This window comes from Rhinoraja longicauda, chromosome 1 (assembly GCF_053455715.1).
Source record: "Rhinoraja longicauda isolate Sanriku21f chromosome 1, sRhiLon1.1, whole genome shotgun sequence".
Lineage (NCBI taxonomy): Eukaryota > Metazoa > Chordata > Chondrichthyes > Rajiformes > Arhynchobatidae > Rhinoraja > Rhinoraja longicauda.
In genome coordinates this window covers 32,134,297-32,153,448 of record NC_135953.1, presented here as the reverse complement: position 1 = coordinate 32,153,448, position 19,152 = coordinate 32,134,297, and the positions used below count along the sequence as shown (strand labels likewise).

Below are 19,152 nucleotides of genomic sequence, written 5' to 3'. Positions count from 1 at the left end.
TTCTATTTTTCCTATCACTTATTCATCCTATTCTTTCTATAGTTTTCTTTAAGTTTGACTTATCTCCGTCGCAGTTCTTATGTGAAAGAGGTGAGTTATATTTCTCTACTGTAGCAGGTGAGTCTTGCGATTTTGTGTGCCGTTGATGCATTTAGATTGTGATTTGAAGTTTCTTCGTAGATGTTAAGAAGCAACTAAACACATTCAGCACTTATCAATACGACCCAACTTTATTCATCACTGTTTCAAACTGGCTCCAAAGTGAAGGAACTCTTGGTGGTTTTAGACTTTTTGGATTAGTTTGCATGTGGGAGTTGATTAAATAAATATGTCAGATTAAAGAGCCTGCCTTTATTGTGCAAATCTAACAGAACAGGTTTGGGACAAGTCTTTATTTAATTAATTGTTCAATGTTGTTATAAATGTGACAGCAACCAGACAGAAAGGACTATTGAGTAATGAAGCCTTTTTTTAAACAGGTTTTGCAATCGCTAATGTCATAATTGATTATTCCAAACAAACCATGTGAACCAACATTGATTTGGCTCAGGCACTGTCAACTCAACAGAAAGAAACTCTGAGCCCTAAAAGTCATTTACACGGGGCCAATTGGTTATTTAAATAACAGACCAAACAAACAATGAGCCAGTGACATGCTGGCCCGAAACTGTGCAAGAGAGATGGTGACTCAGCATCAATCAGCAATCTCGAAACTGCGTTAAGAATTCACCAGAAACCGCAAAGGATCCCATCCGACTGCTGACTACTTTAAAAAGTATGACCACTGTGGTGATGAAATCTTTAATTTGATTATATATATTGTAATATTTTGTTCCAATATTGTGGTCATTGTTGGCCTTGAAGTTATAACCACATTGACCTTTCATGTGTGATGTTGGTGTAATTGTCAGTAGTTTAACAAAACAAAGAGACAGATTATGAATTGTGCCGCACATTGAGTGGGCCAGATTATAGCACCGCTGCCAGTTATTTTGCAATTGAACTTCATTTTGATGTGTTTGATGGGTTGCAAGTGTTCAATGAAATCCAGCAGCCTAATGTGAAACTGAACTTGGCTCAGCACCTGTGTGCTATTTAACTATCAACAGCATGTAGTACCAGCAATACTTCCATTAGCCATATAAAAATCAGTGAGAATGAGGTTACTGGGCCTATTTTCAAAGCATCTGAATAACCCTTTATTTTTGTATCTGGTTTTGTAATTTTAAAATTGGTAACATTTAGGGTGGCACAGTGGTAGATGTACTGCCTTACAGCACCATAGACCCCGGTTCGATCCTGACCACGGGTGCTGTCTGTTTGGAGTCTGAACATTCTTCCTGTGACCTGTGTGGGTTTCTCCGCGTGCTCCGGTTTCCTCCCACACTCCAAAGATTTGTGGTTACAGGTTTGTGACTAAGTAAATAGACAATAGACAATAGGCAATAGGTGCAGGAAGAGGCCATTTGGCCCTTCGAGCTAGCACCACCATTCAATGTGTTCATGGCTGATCATTCTCAATCAGTACCCCGTTCCTGCCTTCTCCCCATACCCCCTGACTCCGCTATCCTTAAGAGCTCTATCTAGCTCTCTCTTGAATGCATTCAGAGAATTGGCCTCCACTGCCTTCTGAGGCAGAAAATTCCACAGATTCACAACTCTCTGACTGAAAAAGTTTTTCCTCATCTCCGTTCTAAATGGCCTACCCCTTATTCTTTAACTGTGGGCCCTGGTTCTGGACTCCCCCAACATTGGGAACATGTTTCCTGTCTCTAACATGTCCAACCCCTTAATAATCTTATATGTTTCGATAAGATCCCCTCTCATCCTTCTAAATTCCAGTGTATACAAGCCTAGTCGCTCCAGTCTTTCAACATATGATAGTCCCGCCATTCCGGGAATTAACCTGGTAAACCTATGCTGCACGCCATCAACTTCGGTAAAATTGTAAATTGTCCTTAGTGTGTGTAGGACAGTGCTAGGGTACAGGGATCTCTGGTCGGCGTGGACTTGGTGGGCCAATGGGCTGGTTTCCGTGCTGTATCTCTAAATTAAATTAAACAAAAACTAAACATTGAATACTTAATGAAGAATTTATGAACACAATATATAATGGGTGTTAGAAATCTGAAATGAAAATAGAAAATATTGCAAGTACTAAGCAACTGGGTGCAGGACCAGAGTTAACAATACGAATTGATGACCTTTCATCAAAAGTGGAACAGTTTGCAGGATTCACAATTGGTCATGTGATATTCGATTATTCTAAACAAACCGTGTGAACCAACATTGATTTGGCTCAGGCACTGTCAACAAAATTGAAAGATACATTGAGCCCAAAAATTCACTTCCACAAGGATCAGTTTGGATTGTGGGGGAGGGTTTATTTACTTATCCGTGTGATGTGGACATCACTGATAATGTGATAATGCTGAGGTTTCTTGTATTCTCTCCATTGCCCATGACTTTCATACAAGAGGGCCTAGGTTTGAGATGAGAGGGGCAAAGTTTAAAGGAGATTTGTGAATCATTTTTGACTGGACAGTGGTGGTGCTTATAACATTCTGCCAGGGAAGGTGGGAGAAACATATATGCTAGCATTGTTTAAGAGGCATTTAGACAGATACATGAGAGAATACACAGCACAAGAGAATAGATGGATACAGACCATGTGCAAGCAAATAGGGCACACAGTTCGAGCAATTGGATTCCATCTTTAACTTCCAGTGCTGTGTGTGTGGAGATTGCACACCAGTGTAGTTCCCCATTCCCCAGGTCTGCTGTACGCTCCACTGTGACGGTAGGAGTGGAAGGAGAAGGGGAAAGTCAGCAGCTGTGAACGGCCTGCAAATTCACCTCTCACACCCTCGCAAAGTCATAGATCAATACAGCATGGAAACAGGCCCTTCAGCCCAACGCTGCCAACACCGACCAACATATCCCATCTATACTAGTCCCACCTGCTTGCATTTGGCCCATATCCCTCTAAACCTGTCCTATTAATTTTCCTCACTAAATCTTTCTTAAGTGTTACGATAATACCTGCCTCAACAATCTCATTTGGCAGCTTGATCAACCACCACCCTTTGTGTGAAAAAGGTTGCCCCTCAGGTTCCTATTAAATCTATTCCCCCTCACCTTAAACCGATGTCCTCTAGTTCTTGATTCCTCTAGGCTGGGCAAGAGACTCTGTGCGTCTACCCGATCTATTCCCTTCATGATTTAGTACACCTCTTTTAGATCAGCCCTCATCCTCCTGCACTTCAAGGAATAGAGGCTTAGCCTTCTCAACCTCTCCCCATAGCTCAGGCCCTGGAATCCTGGCACAGCAGTCAGGTGAGCTAGTACATCGAGCACAGCCTACGGCAACTGTACGAAACGGTGGTAGATGGGGCCAACATCTTCACACTGAGCCAGGCTAACGGCCACTTCATTGATCCAGTGCTCCCAGGACATCGGGCCTTCATTTGACAAATAAAATAATTTGTATATCTCCTTAGGTCCAGATCAGACTTGGAATTTGCAAGAAAGTGCCAGAACATGTTGTATGTTGTTCCAGAAGAGGATCTATTGCATTCATATATGGTATGATTTGATGTATACCATGCAGAACAAGCACTTCACTGTATATCTGTACAAGTGACAACAAAGAAACCATTGAGCAATTGAGGTGGGATCGGATTAGATTGGCATCGTGGTCAGCGCAAACATGGTGGGTCAGAAGGCTCACACTCCATGCTATATTGTTTTATGGTCTATGCTCTAAGATTATTATATTCATTCAACAATGAAGTCTTACTTCATTAAAGATTCATCAATCTTGAATACAGTTATGGTGCTGGAATCATCAGTTTCTATGACCAATAACTTTAGTCAGTTTAATGAATGTGCTAAAAAATGTTTCCAGAATGAAATAATATTTCATGAGTTCAGATAATTGCTTCAGTGATATTACAGGGGTTTATCTGCAAGATTAATCACAATATGGCAGAACGTCATAGAGAATTTATTTGACCTCTCACGATTTAACTAATACAGGAGTGTCAGATGAAATCAAATGAAAGCTCAAAGCACTTCAGGCAACTTATAAAACACTCTGTGTCAGAGGAAAGGTAATATTTCTTTCCTAAAAAGGCAGTAGCAGAAGTTAAAATTGGTTTATAATTTTAAATTTATTGGCAAAAGCGTTTGAATAAAAATCCCTACATATGCCATAATTCTGAAATAAAATCGAAAGTTGTTGTTGGAAGGATAGCGGAGTGAGGGGGTATGGGGAGAAGGCAGGAAGGGGGTACTGATTGAGAGTGATCAGCCATGATCGCATTGAATGGCGGTGCTGGCTCGAAGGGCTGAATGGCCTACTCCTGCACCTATTGTCTATTGTCTATTGTCTATTGTCTAAGGCAGTTGGCCAGAGATGCATTTCCTTTTACCAGAGGTGCTGCCCGACCTGCTCTTCTTTTTTCTAGAATTTTATTTTTCTCTATTCAATTATTTTCTCTGTAAGTCGGATAATCATCTAAAATAACTACTGATTTTGAACCGCATTATTATTATATAATGGGTATAATCACCAAAGCAGACGTTAGCATGATGTCATTGAAAATTCACATAGCTCACGGAAGAGGTAACAAGGTGCATGGATGAGGATAGTACAGTTTATAATACGCTATGTGATTTTCGATAAGGATTACAGCAAGAGACACAAAATGCTGGAATAACTCAGCGGGTCTGCCAGCATTCCTGGACAACATGAATAGGTGATGTTTCGAGTCGAATCCCTTCTTCAGACTGATTGTGGTGCTGTGGGGCGCCGGGAGGAAGGCCAGAAGGGAGGTGGGTGCAGGACCAAGTCTGGCAAGTGATAGGTGGATGCAGGTGAGGAGGGAGGGGGGGAGGGAGGGGAGGGGGCGTTAATAGGTAGATGGTTGGACAAAGGGCCAGAAAGCCAGAGATGAAAAGATAAGGACTGAAGAGTTGCAAATTGTGAAGCCAAAGGAAGGAGTGTAGGTGGAAGTGGAAGATGAAAGAATAAATATTTGGGTGTCCAGGTGGGACACAGGGGAAAAGGATGGGGGGGGGGGGGGGGGGAGAAAGGGAGCCGGGTAGAGAAGGAGGGGGGTGGGGGCTATGTAGTTGGTTAGTTACCTAAAATTGGAGAATTCAATGTTTGTGCCGTTGTGTTGTAAGCTAACCAAGCGGAATGAGAGGTGCTGTCCCTCCAGTTTATGTGTGACAATAGACAATAGACAATAAGTGCAGGTGTAGGCCATTCAGCCCTTTGGGCCAGCACCGCCATTTAATGTGATCATGGCTGATCATTCTCAATCAGTACCCCGTTCCTGCCTTCTCCCCATACCCCCTGACTCCGCTATCCTTAAGAGCTCTATCTAGCTCTCTCTTAAATGCATTCAGAGAATTGGCATCCACTGCCTTTTGAGGCAGTGAATTCCACAGATTTACAACTCTCTGACTGAAAAAGGTTTTTCCTCATCTCTGTTCTAAATGGCCTACCCCTTATTTTTAAACTGTGGCCCCTTGTTCTGGACTCCCCCAACATTGGGAACAGGTTTCCTGCCTCTAACGTGTCCAACCCCTTAATAATCATATGTTTCAATAAGATACCCTCTCATCCTTCTAAATTCAAGTGTATACAAGCCTAGCCGCTCCAGTCTTTCAACATATGACAGTCCCGCCATTCCGGGAATTAACCTAGTAAACCTACGCTGCACCTGTGGCCTCACTCTGGCAATGGAAGAAGCCCAGGACAGAAGGGTCAGCACAGAAATGGGAAGAGGAGTCTTTTCATTCCCACAGTGATCTTTCTATACTCCTCCATTGCCAAAGTGAGGCCATAAACAAATTGGAGGAACAGCACCTCATATTCCACTTGGGTTGCCGACAACACAATGGTATCAACACTGAATTCTTTAGTTTTTAGATAACTAAACCCTTCCCCCTTTCTTCTCTCACCCAACCCCCCCCCCCCCCCCCACCCCCACCCACGGCCATCCTCCTCTTCACCCCACCACACACACTTTTCTTTCCCCCCCTCTACTGCTTGTGTTGCATCTGGACTCACACCTATTTCTGCACCATCTGTTTATCAACCCCTCCTCCCCTCACTTGTATCCACCTATCACTTGCATGGCCTTGTCCTGCATCCCCCTCTCTTCCAGATTCCTCCATTAGTCTGAAGAAGGGTCAAAACCCAAAATATTGCCTATCCATGTTCTCCAGAGATGCTGCCTGACTGCTGAGTCACTCCAGCACTGTGTCTTTTTTTTTGTTTATGATTAATTCTTGTTTAAGAGTGACATAGCAATTCTCTCAATGCTGGTTTATGTTAATATAGTGAGCTTGCAATCTTTAACATATCTCTATTCACAAAGTCCTTTTCCAATCTCCCTTTAGATTCATGTAGGAAGAACTAATGTCGACAGTGCTTTCTACTTTATGCTTTCAGCTAACACTTCATCCACTTTCTCAGCCTGATCTTGTGCACTGGAGCCAATTACCCGGACCGCATGGACAGTTTAGCATTGAAAAGAGGAAGCTGATGACGTTGAATTACTCTGTTAGGACTACAGTATTTACAGCCTTGTAGTTTCCATTCCATGAAGAATTTATGGAGCCATTTTCTGCAAGTACTTGCATCGCAGGAACCCTACAGCAGGGAACCTGAAATCGAAGTGCCACGTTACAAAAGCTCTTTAGGCTTCTGAACTTCAAAGACAGGCACCCTATAGCTAGCACCAAACCTGACAATTTAAAAATGATTTTCTCTCAAGCTTCATAAAAATATCCCACATTCTGACCCTAAAATTCCCATAAGGATTTTGGGGAGGATCTGCACAAAGATGAAAGGCCTGCCTGGTCAATGGATGTTATTCGTGTGGAGTTCCAAAAGGCGTTTGATCAAGTCCTTTGCAAAAAAACAAACTGTTAGTTAAAGTTGAAGCTTGAAGGGTTGCTGGTAATTTAAAGCTTGGGAGGAATGATTTTAAAATAGAGTCCGGTTTGGTGCAAACATTAGGGGGGCCTGTGATTGAAGTTCAAAACGTTAAGAGCCATTTTTTTTTCAGACTGGCACTTGCAGCTCCCTGCCATATGGTTTTTGTAGAGTTTAACTGGCTCAGTGGTGAGTTAAGGTGAGGAGGTTGGTTGAAATACAGGAGGCAGAGAGTAAGGGAAACTGATAAAGTCCTCAAACTGGTAAGATGTGTCTGAAGGAGTCTGAGGAAGGTCACTTATTCCTTTTCTCCAGAGATGCTGCCTGACCCACTGAGTAACTGCAGCATTTTGTGTCTATCTAAGATGTGTCCAAAGTGTGCCTCAAGTAAAAAAAACTTACATATACACAGTATCTTTCTTTGCTCAGACGGTCCAAAAGCACCCTGCAGAAAATGTGGTATTTTTAGTGTAGGAACTGTAGATGCTGGTTTATACCAGAGATAGACATAAAGTGCTGGAGCAACTCAGCAGGTTAGGCATTTCGGGTTTGAAGAAGGGTTTCTACCCGAAATGTTACCTGTTCCTTTTCTCCAGAGATATTGCCTGACCCCCTGAGTTGCACCAGCATTTTGTATTCATCTCTGATACTTTAAGTGGCAGCCACTATAATATGGTCAGAAATGTAGGAGTCAGTAAATGTAGGACACAGCAAGATTTCACTAACAGAAATGTGACAATGATATGGTGATATTTTTTGTTAAAGTGACTAATACATGAAAAATAATCAGATACCAGGAATAATGCCCTTGCACAGCTTTAAGAACTTGAGCATCAACCTCAGTTTAATTCTTCTGCCAGGGAAGCACTCCCTCGGAACTGCATAGTAGCATCAGCAAACCTTCACTATAGGGCCTCAAATATTCACCGTGTTTAATAAATATTTTGAATTAAATTATCGATCCAGATGTGACAAGGATCTCAACTCCACTTCACCCTCTGCCTGACCCACAGGTTAATCCAGTGCTTCTGCACCTACCTGACATCCATCAAGGAACGCAAGCTCACTTCCCCCCTCCCCCCAGATGTTGCCTGACCCCGTTGAGTTCCTCCAACACTTTAGGTTTTGATCATGATTACAGCATCTGTACTTGTCCTATTTGTCCCTCTATTTCAAATTCCTTGCATTTTCTTTGATTACCATACTGCAGCACATTCAGCTGATGACTTATATAGGTATTGTAAGAAAATAACTGCAGATGCTGGTACAAATCGAAGGTATTTATTTCACAAAATGCTGGAGTAACTCAGCAGGTCAGGCAGCATCTCGGGAGAGAAGGAATGGGTGATGTTTTGGGTCGAGACCCTTCTTTATATAGGTATTATTTACCTGCTGCCTTTAATAATCTTGTTATCCCTAAATTCTTTATGATAAATTTATAAATTTGTTATTATTGGTTACTTCCATCTGAGGTACGTACGACCGGTGGGCTTGGTTTGGTTAGATTAACCCAAATATGTTTCATTCTCTGCAGCTAAACCCTCCAACTAATTTGATTGTCTGGATGCTAAGGATACAAGGGCCTTCTCCAATTCCTCTTCTGAATAACAACCTGTTTGCTTTGATCCCTTACAGTCTGTTACTCCAATCTCTTTCCAGCCTCTTTCCCCATCTTGTTGTCCTCACGTGTGTTCCCTCAATGCAGTGTTTACTGAGTTTTAATAAGACATCATAAATGGCCGAGCATCTAAGCATGATGCCTGTATTCAGCAGGCATCACTGTTGACCTTAGTCACACAAATCTTTTCAGGTTCAGTGAATTCATTACAGCTTCATCACAAGACACACTGTCCCCAACCATCGCAACTGGTCTTTATTACTATTATCAATATCTATAGAACTGAGAAACAAAGCTTGCAAAGAAAATTCAATAAGCATATTGTTATTTTTAATATGCTAGTAATCTCTTTCTCTTTTGAATTTTATGCAGAACTATCTCGGAGATGAATCCTAAGCTTGCAATACTGACAACCCTCGGGTGATGTTGGTATTGACACATTCATCTCATTCAATTCGACTCTCAAGGCTTTTTCAATAGTCTCGAGTTTTTTCTCCATAATGTGTATAAAGCTCCATTGTCGACATATTTCCTGCTCCTTTTATCATCACTGCCAAGGCCAACATCTGTTCAATTCCTGCATGCCAACAAATTCACAATCTTCATAGTCATTTAAAGTCAGCCCACGTGTTCACCTCTGGTGAAAGTCTTCAACTTGATAGAGTAGTCCAGATTTTGTCGTGTGGAGCTGGAAGTCTCCATTCACCACTTACATGCCCAATGCTCTGAATTTACATTATCTGGATCCCTATTAGTTCAGTTTAGTTTAGAGAAACAGCACATAAGCAGGTCTTTCAGCCCACCAAGTACACACCGACCAGCGATCCCCGCATATTATCATTATCTTACATGCACTAGGGACAATTTACACTTATACCAAGCCAATTGACCTACAAACCTGTATGTCTTTGGAGTGTGGGAGGAAACTGAAGATCTCGGAGATAACCCATGCAGTCAGGGGGAGAACATACAAACTCCATACAGACAGCACTCTTAGCCGGGATCGAACCTGGGTCTCTGGCGCTGCAAGTGCTGTAAGGCAGCTACTCTACTGCTGCAGTAATAATATGTTAATAAGTGTACAATAACTGTGTCCCGGGGAGACACACACGCGCGCGGCGGGAGTGTCCTGGGGAGCCGCAAGGCCCCAATCTACCCGCCGAACAACCGCAGCGCCGATGACCGACGACCGGAGTGTGCCCCGGTAGACCCGGCTCGCCCCACAGGCCTCCCAGGGGACTGCGGAGAAGCCGGGAGGCGAGGCCTGCCTGGGTCAAAGGAGCCTCTGTGGCAGCGACGATGGGAGCCTCAGCAGTGGCAGCGGGAGACTCCACGGCAGCTTGAGCCTCGACAACGACGGGAGGCGCGGTGGTGATGGGGCCTCAGCGGCCATGGGGGCCTCAATGGCGGCAGGAGCCTTGGGGGTGGTGGAACGTGAGGTGAGGGGACGGGGAAGACAATGGGGACCCTGCGTGGGGGGACCGCCGTGATGAACAATGGGGGACCCGGTGTGGGGGAGGGGGTGGGGTTATCACTCTAGTTTTAGAATCCTCTGCCCAGGTGATTAGCTTGTGTTAGTTTGTTTGTTGTTCGTCCCGGTTCGTTCCGGTGAAGGCGCTGTGCACACGGCAGCCAGCCAACAGTCGCTTGCCCTTGTCTTTTATTCTGCACTTTTAATTTCAAGTTTTTGTGTACCTTGTGTGTTGTGACTGTTGGCAGACCAATTTCCCTCGGGGATGAATAAAGTTTTATCGTATCGTATCGTATAAGATGCGTCTTTGGAGTGAGAGAGGAAACCAAAGTTCTCAGAGAAAACCCATGCCGTTCACGGGAAGAATGTACAAATTCCATACAGACAGCACCCGTAGTCAGGATCGAACCCGGGTCTCTGGCACTGTATGCAGTAACTCTACCGCTTGGCCTTTTGCCGCCACCATTGCTAATCTTAGGGATAGATGTGGCTTATGGACTTCAGACAACATAACAGAGAACCTTGGGTGGGCATGAACATCGGCCATGAAACCCCACTGCAAATCTTCAGATGGTGGCAAAGATTTGTTTCCATTGTTAAAGCTATCATGATTTTTTAATACTATTGAAAATCCCGGGTATTTGGAAACATTTGCAAAACAATTATAATAAATGCATAATTGATACATTTTAAAATCAATAACAATTTAAAAAAAGGAAAATCCTCCAATAACCTTTTCAACTCATTTAAAATAAATAAGCACTAAAGAGTAAACACAACACCAGGTCTAACTAATCAAAACATTCTGTGGCACCCTTCCCTGTGGAAGAGCTGGGGATTTTGAGCAAGCTCCTGTCCCACTGTTGAACTCCATACCTGCGGTGGAAGGCAATTGCCGGTGTAATTCAGGAATTATGATTGGGATTTCCATATTCGTGCTGAAAAAACTCCAACCACACTCTCTCTCAAAAGACACTCGTTCACTTGTTCAATGTTTTTTTTATTGTGATACAGTGAACTTGATTTTTGTTTACAGTCACTACCAGTATCATTATTGATAAGCACTTAGATACCACCTACATAAGTGTTCATAAGTGATAAGAGCAGAATTAGGCCATTCCACCCATCGTCTACTCTGCCATTCAAAGATGGCTGATCTATCTTTCCCTCTCAACCCCATTCTCCTGCCATCTCCCCATAACCTCTGACACCCTATATAAAAGCATCTTGGATACAGTACAAGTGTATAGCAGTAGTACACTGAGATGCTATACAGAGTCGCTGAGTACTTACAGCATCTGCAGTACTTTTGTAATTCTACATTCTACATGCCTGCATGTATTCTCTGATTCAGATCTGACCTCTTCACATTTTTTCTGCTCTGTGTCACTATATTTCCACCAAATGCACGCATTTTATATTATAGGACCCCAGGCACAATGTGGATATTTCAATTTAAAATATTACGAAAGATTAATTGGTGTGAGTGCTGTTATTCAAGTGTTGCAAAGAGCTAAATGTTCAAACGTTTTCTTTAAAATACCACTGTTGTTGTAGAGCCTTAAAATGTTAATTGTATCTGTGCCAAAAATACATTTAAAATCCATGTTTGAAACAATCCTTGGCTGAGATATGAATTCATCATGTTTGCTTTACTTGTCAAGAAAAAATGCATCCTTGACTTTGTCAAGAGGCCTATGGCATTTGTATAGGGTTGTATTATATCTTGACATTTATTCGATTTGGTCTTTAAAGACTTATGCAACCTTTGCTGTTTCTTTGAACATTTGTTGTTGACAGTTTTAAGGTCGTTAACAGGATCGGGCTTGTTTCATTTCCTTTAATAATCAAAGCTGGTTCTTGCTTCTGTGAAACCAACAATGTTTGGGAGGATAATGCTAAGTGTTTTGCGTTAGGATTATTCTAAATTTTTTGACATTTCAAGACAGGGTTGTCGGCTAACATAATACTCTGAAACCTGATATCAGATTTCTGCTGAAGCAAGAGAACAAGAAACAACGTCACAGGTGAGTTATATCATTTGTGTTGCTTGCTAATGAGAACTATTCTTGAATAGTTATTTTCAAGGCACTATTTCTGAACAATTGCTGTGATAATAAAAATGAAAATTACAGAGAGTCGGAGACAAAATAATTTGTGAAGTAAATACAAATTGTCAGTTTTGCTGTTTCTTTTGCATGCTAGGGTGAAACTATTTGATAACATTCGTGTCAGCTAATTGGATTGTCACAGTCTCTTCATGATATACAGCTTCAGGATAGAAGTCTGTGATATGGTTCACTGAATGCACAGCAAATACGATAAGGTGAGTCTATGATGGTTCTATAAACTTTGTATGTCCCATGTGGATGTAGATAAAGTGGTCCAATATTTATACTTTAGGGGGAAACCTGTAGCCTCAATGGTTGGACTTCTGATCAATTATTTTGTTAGACCTGATGTGTTGACTGGATTTCATGCCATCAACGCAAAATATCTGAGCTGCTTGACACAAGCTCGAGTGAAAGGCTTCAGAGAGTCTCCTTGACTTAAATCTATTCCTTGCTAGGCGGCTGCTGTTTCCAAACAATAGAATTTCAGGAATTATTTTCATCTAATCCTGAAGATTAACCCGTATCCATCCCACAAGGGGAACATTTGATAACATTGTTACCACAGAAGTGTCGAGGATAACAGTGCACCATTGACTTTTGTGCAGGAAGGAACTGCAGATGCTGGTTTACACCGAAGGAGGACACAAAATGCTGGAGTAACTCAGCAGGTCATGCAGCATCTCTGGAGTGAAGGAATAGGTGATGTTTAGGGTCGAGACCGTTCTTCAGACTGAAGAAGGGTCTTGATCCAAAACGTCGCCTAATTTACTCCAGAGATGCTGCCTGACCCGTTGAATTACTCTAGCATTTTGTGTCTATCACCACTGACTATTGTTCAGTGACATTTGTCTAGACACTGACTTGGATGCTAAATGGGAGCATAATACTCTGCTGCAAGAGAACGAGGAGCTGGGTTAATCAATAGAGGGAAAGAAGAGATCTTCCCGAGAATGTTTCGGCAAACTTCTTTATATTGGGCCAGAACTTATTGGTTTTTCATAGCCTTACCATCGCCAACATCCTGGACTCACCATTGGCCAGACAATTAGCTGGACCAGCTACATAGATAGCTTGGCTATAAGCTGGTCATCCTGCTAATGCCCCAGGTCTTTCCTTCATTCATAAGGTACACACCAGTAATGTGATGGAATACATTGCACTCATAAGGTTTAATATAGATATGGATGAGGATAAAACTATTGATCAGGTCCTCGGGTAACAGTGCTAAACTGGGGGAAGGTTAATTCCAACAATATATGGCGGGAAACTGGGGGCAGTAGATTGGGAGAGGCTGCAATAGGAGGATATTTTGAAGGCAAGCTGATTAGAATTCAGGACTGGCATATTTCTAGAAAGATGAATGATAAGGATGGCAACATTTGGGAATCTTGCATTACAAGAGATTAAAGCTAAGGAAAAGGAAGCATACGTAATGTATGGGAAGCGAAAAGCAGTTAAGGGCAATACAAGTGGGTAGAGTAGTAAGGAGGGCATATGGCATGCCTTCATCAATTGTGGCATTAGGTATAAAAGTTGGAAAGTCATGTAACAGCTGTATAAAACTTTAGGATAGGCACACTTGGAGTATTGGACATATCCGTATACAGTTCTGGTCACCGCACAACAGGACGGATGTGGAGGGTTTGGACTAGGTAAAGAAGGGATCGCCAGGATGTTGGCTGTATTTCAGTATATCAGCTGTTGGCTTGTTTTCGCTGGAGCAATGGAGAATGAGAGCTGGCCCGATTGAACTATATAGGCATAGGTAGAGTAGATAGTCAGAGACTTCTTCCCTGAGTGATAATGTCAAATACCAGATGGCATCGCTTTAAGCCGATAGGCAAAGAGTTTACAAGGGATGCACAAAGAAAGCTTCTTTTACACACAAAGCAGTAGGTGCCTGGAATACGATGCATTGGAAATGACAGAAGCAGATATGATAAGAACGTTTAAGAGACATTTAGATGGACACATGAACAGGCACACATAGAGGGATGCAGACAATGTGCCAACTGATAGGATTAAATTAGATTGGCACCATGTCTGGTGCAGACATGGTGGGCCAAGGAGTCTGTTTCTTTACTGTACTGCCCTATGCTCATCTGGATGTGTGCAATGCCAAGAATTCTCAAGACACTCGTCACCTTCTGAGCCAAATCAGCCCATTTGATTGGCACCCTGTCAACCATCCTAAGTATTCATGCCTTCCAGCACCGAGGCACAATGGCACCAGTGTGTGCATCTGGGTATTTGCCACGTTATCCCACAGTACCTCCCACATCTGTGACCTCCACTACCGGGATAAGGGCAGCGGATGCTCGGGATCACCACTGTTTGCAGATTTCCACCGAGATCACGCACCATCCTGACTTGAAAATACGTTACTGGTCCTATAGACAATAGACAATAGACAATAGGTGCAGGAGGAGGCCATTCGGCCCTTCGAGCCAGCACCACCATTCAATGTGATCATGACTGATCATCCTCAATCAATACCCCGTTCCTGCCTTCTCCCCATACCCCCTGACTCCGCTATCCTTAAGAGCTCTATCTAGCTCCCTCTTGAATGCATTCAGAGAATTGGCCTCCACTGCCTTCTGAGGCAGAGAATTCCACAGATTTACAACTCTCTGACTGAAAAAGTTTTTCCTCATCTCCGTTCTAAATGGCCTACCCCTTATTATTAAACTGTGGCCCCTGGTTCTGGACTCCCCCAACATTGGGAACATGTTTCCTGCCTCTAACGTGTCCAACCCCTTAATAATCTTATACGTTTCGATAAGATCCCCTCTCATCCTTCTAAATTCCAGTGTATACAAGCCTAGTCGCTCCAGTCTTTCCACATATGACAGTCCCGCCATTCTGGGAATTAACCTAGTAAACCTACGCTGTACGCCCTCAATTGCAAGAATATCCTTCCTCAAATTTGGAGACCAAAACTGCACACAGTACTCCAGGTGCAGTCTCACTACGGCCCTGTACAACTGCAGAAGGACCTCTTTGCTCCTATACTCAACTCCTCTTGTTATGAAGGCCAACATTCCATTGGCTTTCTTCACTGCCTGCTGTACCTGCATGCTTCCTTTCAGTGACTGATGCACTAGGACACCCAGATCTCGTTATATGTCCCCTTTTCCTAACTTGACACCATTCAGATAATAATCTGCCTTCCTATTCTTACCACCAAAGTGGATAACCTCACATTTATCCACATTAAACTGCATCTGCCATGCATCCGCCCACTCACACAACCTGTCCAAGTCACCCTGCAACCTCATAGCATCTTCCTCACAGTTCACACTGCCACCCAGCTTTGTGTCAGAGGAGCAAGAAAAATCAATTCATTAAATACAATTGAGGCTTTTGTAAATATTATTTATAAAAAAGAGTGAATATTTTAAGTTAATATATTTTACTACTATCACAGATTATTATAAATATGGATTTTTTTCTACTTACCAAAACAAGAACTTGCATTTAAATAGCAGCTTTGGTGTCATAAAACATTCCAAAATGCTCCGCAGAAATGATATCAAATAAAATTTAATCAAGCCCCATCTTCCTCACAGTTCACACTACCACCCAGCTTTGTATCATCTGCAAATTTGCTAATGGTGCTTTTAATCCCTTCATCCAAGTCATTAATGTATATTGTAAATAGCTGCGGTCCCAGAACCGAGCCTTGCGGCACCCCACTAGTCACTGCCTGCCATTTATCCCCACTCTTTGCTTTCTGTCTGTCAAGCAATTTTCTATCCATGTCAGTACCCTACCCCCAATACAATGTGCTCTAAATTTGCCCACTAATCTCCTATGTGAGACCTTGTCGAAGGCTTTCTGAAAGTCAAGGTACACCACATCCACCGGTTCTCCCCTGTCAATTTTCCTAGTTACATCTTCAAAAAATCCCAGATTAGTCAAGCATGATTTCCCCTTCATAAATCCATGCTGACTCGGAACGATCCTGTTACTGGTATCCAAATGCTCTGCAATTTCGCCTTTTATAGTTGACTCCAGCATCTTCACAACCACTGATGTCAGACTAACTGGTCTATAATTTCCCGTTTCTCCCCCCTTTCTTAGAAAGTGGGATAACATTAGCTACCCTCCAATCAACAGGAACTGATCCTGAATCTATAGAACATTGGAAAATGATTACCAATGCGTCCACAATTTCTAGAGCCACCTCCTTAAGTAACCTGGATTGCAGACCATCAGGCCCTGGGGATTTATCAACCTTCAGTCCCATCAGTCTACCCAACACCATTTCCTGCCTAATGTGGATTTCCTTCAGTTCCTCCGTCACCCTAGGATTTCTGGCCACTAGAACATCTGGGAGATTGTTTGTATCTTCCTCAGTGAAGACAGATCCAAAGTACCAGTTCAACTCGTCTGCATTTCTTTGTTCCCCATAATAAATTCCCCCGCTTCTGCCTTCAAGGGACCCACATTTGCCTTGACTATTTTATTCCTCTTCACATACCTAAAAAAGCTTTTACTATCCTCTTTTATATTATTGGCTAGCTTATACTCGTACCTCATCTTTTCTCCCTGTATTGCCTTTTTAGTTATCTTCTGTTGCTCTTTAAAAGATTCACAATCCTCTGGCTTCCCGCTCTTCTTTGCTATGTTATACCACTTCTCTTTTATTTTTATGCTGTCCTTGACTTCCCTTGTCAGCCACGGGTGCCTCTTATTCCCCTTGGAATCTTTCCTCCTCTTTGGGATAAATTGATCCTGCAACTTCTGTATTGTTCCCAGGAATACCTGCCATTTTGCTGTTCCACCGTCTTCCCTGCTAGGGCCTCCTTCCAGTCAAATCTAGCCAGCTCCTGCCTCATGCCTCTGTAATCACCTTTGCTATACTGTTATACTGACACTTCCGATTTTCCCTTCTCCCTCTCAATTTGTAGAGTAAAACTTATCATATTGTGATCACTGCCTCCTAATGGCTCTTTTACCTCGAGTCCCCTTATCAGATCAGGTTCATTACACAACACTAAATCCTCTGCTGTTGCTGGACTTAATTCCTGGAACTCTATCCAACAGTATTGTGGGATTACCTGGACCAGTTGTATAAGAAGGCTGCTAATCAAGGACGTGAAGACGGGGAAAAACACTGGCCTCGCCAGTAATTGGCCGATCATTAAAATACAGTAAACCCTTGTAATTATGGACTTTATAATGGATTTTAGTTATAGCGGGCAGTCGTACCGCCCTTCACTGCCAGGCTGGACTGCCGATACCACCTGTTGCCCAATCTATCTCCTGGCAGCTTCCAGGTACGGCTTCCAACATCCTCCCCGTCCTCTTCCAAGCCAGACCTACTGCCAGCACCACCGGCCCACACAGCTTCCTCAAACACTTCCAGGCCAGACCTACTGCCAGCACCACCGGCCCACACAGCTTCCTCAACCACTTCCAGGCAGCGCTTTCCGCTGCCAACGCTGACCCTTACCTGCACTCTGGCCGTCCGCGGGCCACGGCCAATGACTCTGCCAATCCTCGTCTCTCCCCCAGCCACCAACTCAGGCCATCAACTCACCGTGATTCCAGTCCCAGTTCCAGACCAAGTGTCTGAACAAGCATCTAAACCCGAAATGTCACCTGTCCATGTTTTCCAGAGATGCTGCCGAACCTGCTGAGTTACTCCAGCACTTTGTAACTTATTGTCTATTAACTAGCATCTGCAGTTGTTTATTTCTTCTACTTATACACTGATAATCCCTTACTTGGTTATAGCGGCCAATCGGTAATAACGGACACCATTTCCCCATGATCCTCATGGTTCATTAAGGGTTTACTGTGAATGTAAAAAAAGCCCCTGTCCTCCTGTGTTCATCTCCTGCTGACACAGACTGGATATCTCACCGGCCTATCTCACTCAGTTTCCACATGCTGGGCACCAGTGGCATGGCCTGGACAGCAACAGTGTTGAGGCAGTGACCCTTGCCTCAAAACTCATCTTTACTAAAAAAAATCAAAATCCACAAACAGAACTGTCCTGGCAGACCCATTGTTTCTGCTTGTTCATGTCCCACTGAATGAACCTCTACATAGCTCGACTCCATCCTATCTCCCCTGGTCCCATCCCTCCCTATCTATGTCCACGACACCTCACACACCCTTCATCTCTTCATTGACTTCCATTTTTCAGGCCCCCACTACCTTATCTTGACTAAAAAAAAGATCAGTCTGAAGAAGGATCTCGACCCGAAACGTCACCCATTCCTTCTCTCCAGAGATGCTGCCTGGGTTACACCAGCATTTTGTCTCTATCTTGCCTCAAGACACCACAGTTATCTCTTGACATCCAACACATCATGGGGCAGGGTTTTTCCAGCTGTAATGGCTAGAATGATCTTTAATGGGTTTTAATTAATCTAACACTGAGGTAAGTTATTTCACCTCAGACAGAGACTATTGTATCCAGGCAAGACAAAGGAGAGTAATTCTGCAGAGAAATAGACCTCTCAGTCCATTGAGTCCAGGCCCACCCCCAAGGACCCATTTGCACTAATCCTACACTGATGCGATTTTATTCTTCCTACATTACCACATCCTCCTCCCACATCCTGCCAAGCACCTGCGGGCGAAGAGCACCTTGCAGTGGCCAATTAAGCAACCAACCTGCACGTCCTTGGGATGTGAGATGTGGGAGGAAACCAGAGCATCTAGACGAAACCTATGTGGTCATAGGAAGAATGTGCAAACTCCTCACAGTTTGCATGAGTGATCAGGGTGGAGTTTGGGGTGCTGAAGCTATGAGGCAGCAGTTCATGAGGCAGGAGGAAGGAACAAAGGAGGATCTGGCATGGGGGGATCGCCATAAGGAGGGGGGAGAACAAAGGGGACCTGGCGGGGGGTTACTTTGTAACTTTGTAAGTGCCCTTCATGGGCGACTATTTGCATACCTTGGGTATGCAAGCAAAGAATTACACTGTGACTTGCCACGTGATAATAAAGTATTCGTTCATTCATTCATTCTATGAGCGGT

General features: G+C 43.3%; 1 protein-coding gene across 1 annotated transcript in view; it reads left to right on the top strand.

Annotated features, from left to right (window-relative positions):
• Positions 1-590: 590 nt before the first annotated feature.
• Positions 591-19,152, top strand: part of LOC144609249 (ciliary neurotrophic factor receptor subunit alpha-like) — a 411,896-nt gene continuing 393,334 nt past the window's right edge. The window contains exons 1-3 of the mRNA XM_078427709.1: positions 591-775; positions 11,991-12,068; positions 12,247-12,367. The gene's annotated coding sequence lies outside the window, so the exon portion shown is untranslated. The remainder of the gene's footprint in view (positions 776-11,990; positions 12,069-12,246; positions 12,368-19,152) is intronic.